The 4,223-nt window shown below is 42.1% G+C and overlaps 1 pseudogene; it reads right to left on the reverse strand.

Moving 5' to 3' along the window:
- Nucleotides 1-1,399: 1,399 nt before the first annotated feature.
- Nucleotides 1,400-1,999, reverse strand: LOC126456666 (transcription factor BTF3 homolog 4-like; annotated as a pseudogene).
- Nucleotides 2,000-4,223: the final 2,224 nt, after the last annotated feature.

A 4,223-nucleotide genomic window follows, 5' to 3' on the forward strand; every position in this document is an offset into this window, starting at 1 on the left:
TTAAAACACGCCGCTAACGCCAATCAAAGTAATTTATAGCAATATAACAATTTAAAAAATTTAAAGAACATTAGTAAACAGGCTACTAAAGTAAATACAGAATTTTGTTAATAAAGTACGGTGAGGTAGTGAAGCTACCAACACCGTCATTAAAAAAATTGAACAGGTCTCAGCAAACACACGATTAATGCCAACAAAAGGAATTTAGACACTTGGAGGAATTTTAAAAAATTTTAAACAAAAGTGTCCTGGAATATCATTAGAATATAACAGATATGACGGACCCATGTAAGGCGGCCACAAACTACCCACTCAGGGATGATCAGGCTAGGCAGAATACTGGCCAATTTAAATACGCCCGTAAAAACAATTGCCACTCTCAGGCTGGTCACTGAACTGACTTTTAGCCGGCGAAAACTTGTTATAAGTTGGCTTAACTTGCTGACAGAATTAGAGCTAACCTCGTGCAAGGAAACATTACACCCCACAGTCCTGAATGAGCGACCACATGATCAACCAACAAGAAACATGAATTTACTCATAACCCACGACAGAATAGCGAAACAATTAAACTGCCAAACTGCACCTCCCATCGGACAGTAACGAGAGGAGGAGGAAAGATCACTGTCTTCAATTACACCGGTGCCAGGGACAGGAAACCCGGTCGCCGGAGGCCACAAGGCAGAAGAGACGCTGGTTGCACAAAATTATTACTTAATGATTAAACCTTCCAAGAACTTAACTTGCAATTATGGTCGAACAGGCAGTACACGACCTCCGATTGCAAGGATCCACACATCCGACCGCGCACGCGTCGCCAGCGTACCCAACACGCCACGGTCACGCGACAACACGCTCTGTCACCGGAGTTCACGTCTTCTCTGCAACGTTGACGGGTAGTGACCGCTCCTTCATGTTAGGTGTCTCCTTTTAAACTCCAGTGTTGAAACGGAGGATTTAAAGAAGCTTGTCAACGTCCCACCAAGGCGAAATGAACAGCAAGTACTCGTGGGCGATTCTGCATACAACCAACACGCGGGGAGCTCTTCCGTCAACTCGACCCGCCCGTTACACACAACCGACATACATCACGTGGCGACTCGGTACAACCGACGACGCCTGCTTCGCGCTGGAGAGCCGCACTGCCCTCCCGTGTCCACCACACTCTCTGCGCGCAATCCCTTACTTCCGCGCCACCACACGAGGTTGCAACCGATCAAAGATCTCACTTCCTCCATAGCAGTTTCCCGGAAACAAAAACGCAGATATCGATAGCAGAGGGAAAAGACAACCAAGCAACCACTTAATGACAGACAACATATCAAACAAACATGTCAGGGGAAGAAATGGAAAACCAATGAAATCTAAACACAAGGTGTAGTACGAGCCGATACACGGCTCACTGTTTTCCGTCACCTTCGGATCCATCTGCCTCCGTCCCCCTGGATTTATCTGATATTACAGCAACCTCTTCCTTACTTGCCTCGTCCAAGTTCTCAACAAGTTCAGGAACTTCGTCGTCTTCTTCATTGCTAGCTTTGCCACCTGCAGCACTGTTTGCAACACTCGATGCCACGCGCTTTAATTGAGTCAAACCTTCAGTGCCCAACTGACTTAGAATACCCGGTAACATTTCTGTAATTTGCTTGGTTTCTCCAAGGCCAGTGATGACAAATGTATTGGACGCTGAAGACGCTTGGGCTTTAGGATTATTAAAGTGAATTACAGCATCGTCATCCTTGATCATATTTACTTCTTCGATTCCCAGTGTAGTATTTACTGAAAGCTTCTTCAACGAACTTTGCAACTTCTTGTCATCAGTAGCTGCGGTTGCATGAACAACCTTCTTCTTCCTTCACGGTGTGCCTTTCCCTCCAATCCGCACCTGGGAATGTAGTTTCTTCAACTTTTCTTGGTTCATTTCTGCTGCCTTAACCACATATGATTTACACGTACACAAACAAATACTGAGCGTCCCTACAGTTGAAATACGGACTACTACTTCATGGTAGAGGCGAGAAACATGTGCTGACAGAGGTAGTGGTTACAGTGTTGCCAGACTGTAACTCTTTAAGGTCCGTTTTCTGCCGGATGTACTCGCCGAACGAAATCTTGTGACAGACATTTTTTTATCGCTGGCATATGAGGAGTCGCGCTGCGAAGCTCGAATGTGCGAATTTCGCCTCATCATGTATACCCCCACAAGTGGCGAATTACAGAACATACTAAAAAGGCTTCGAATTGGCCACAAAGTTTCGGTACCCTCCATCATCATTCGAGAGTGTTCTGGAATGTTCCAAAATCATCTGGGATGTTCCCGACGTTCTAGAATCTTCCCGAATGTTCCAGACTATTCTCGAACATTCCAGAACATCCAGGATCATTGTGGAACATTCCGGGACGTTCTGGAATGTTGGGGATAACTCTCGAATACGCTCGGTATGTTCTCGAGTACTCTAGAATGTTCTAGAAATTTCTAGAGTGCGAAACTTCCCATTCCTCATATTTTCAAAAGCACGCCCTTCAGGTGAAACTGGCGATCCTTCTTCATGGATGAGGGACAGACTGCTACCACACCAATCAACTCCCTTGATCGTACAGGGACTCGTTTCTGAGTTTTAGCGGCACGCACGCTGTACACTATATAATATATATTTATTAATCAGGTGCCACACCGGTACAAAAAGAATTTACACCACCGTGCGTTAATCCAACTAATTTAAAATAAGAAGCATGTCTCTTGTCACTAAGACCGGAGGTGCAAAAGTGACAATTTCAGATATTATACTACACGTATATGGTAACTATAACACTTAAATAAAACTCTGATTAACTGAAGAAATGACTAAAAGATACACACTAATAAAAATGTGCAAAGAGACAACTTGGCATTACACACACAACATGTTAATCCCAAGCCTCGAGAGCTCTTGAATAAATATTCACGAAAAAACTGATAATACACCGAAGGAAAAAAAATCGCAGCTTCAAAAAATAATTAACGTAGAATAATGAAATTTCAGGAATACATTTGTCTAGGTAACATATTTAAGTGATTAACGCTGCAAGTACGCAGTTTAATGCAGGTACGAGAACACCATTGCAAACTTGAAATGCTGGTACATTAATAACCGGTGAAATTACCAGGATGTTGAATGTAACCATGCAGACATGCATGCGTTGTGTTGTACAGGCTGCAACCTCCCCTCTGTATGTTTCTGTATGAAATTTAGCACAATTTTAGCTCCTACTCCATAAAAAAATCTACGTACCTCCAAAACTATGTATCCAACTTAAACTCGTATGGTAACCTTTGACTAAACAGAACTTAATTTGAATTGAACTGTAACTGATCTCAATACAGCTTGGTTTTATATTAAATGCGCAACTGAAGTAAAACAGTTGTCTGGCCCTAATCAAAATTTCCGCTTATCTCGCGTCTTGACAATATTGTTGCAGATTTCTCGAAAGCGCAAAAGCAGGCAGCAAGCAGGCAGGGGCTGAACTAGATTTATGTATTTTTTTAAATAGAATTTCCAAACAATATTCAAACTTTGTATATACCACATGGTGCAACGTTGTACTGCCTAATGATAAACCTTCTTTGGCAATGGGATGGGGAGAGTAACTGTTGCTATGAAATGATTTTTCAAGACAACGACTTTAGAACGAAATGTATATTAAAAAAGACACGGCAATATTTCGAGTGATCTTCACACATAACATTGGTGTGAACAGCACTATGCTTAACAAAGTGAACAATGATTTGAAAAGGGGATAGTGCTAACAGAGAATTTCTATAAAAACGAAACATCTTAATCAATTAATATGTTAACGCATGACTCAGGGAAGTGGAGTGGTCTTTCTCTCAGCTCTGAGCAAGTTAATTAGTTGATAATAACCATTCCTAGCTGCGCAATGCTGCAGTCTTACCTCAGACTTCTTCTCTTTAAAAAATAATAACGTTATTCAAAGTTAATATTGTCTTCGCTTTCTACTCATCTTGTTCATCTTTGCTGTCCTTTACAATAAATGTTGCCTCATCTAACAGATACCATCACTAGTCAACGCAGCACTGCAGAATACGTCCATCACCCAGCACACTTCAACGAAGAATGAATCAGACTGCACAGAGGCAAAGACTGTGCCACAACAAGACCAAAGGTTGTTTAACGGTAACATAATTTAGTCTCTCTCTGACGCGCACATCGATAACTTACACA

This window comes from Schistocerca serialis, chromosome 2 (assembly GCF_023864345.2).
Source record: "Schistocerca serialis cubense isolate TAMUIC-IGC-003099 chromosome 2, iqSchSeri2.2, whole genome shotgun sequence".
Lineage (NCBI taxonomy): Eukaryota > Metazoa > Arthropoda > Insecta > Orthoptera > Acrididae > Schistocerca > Schistocerca serialis.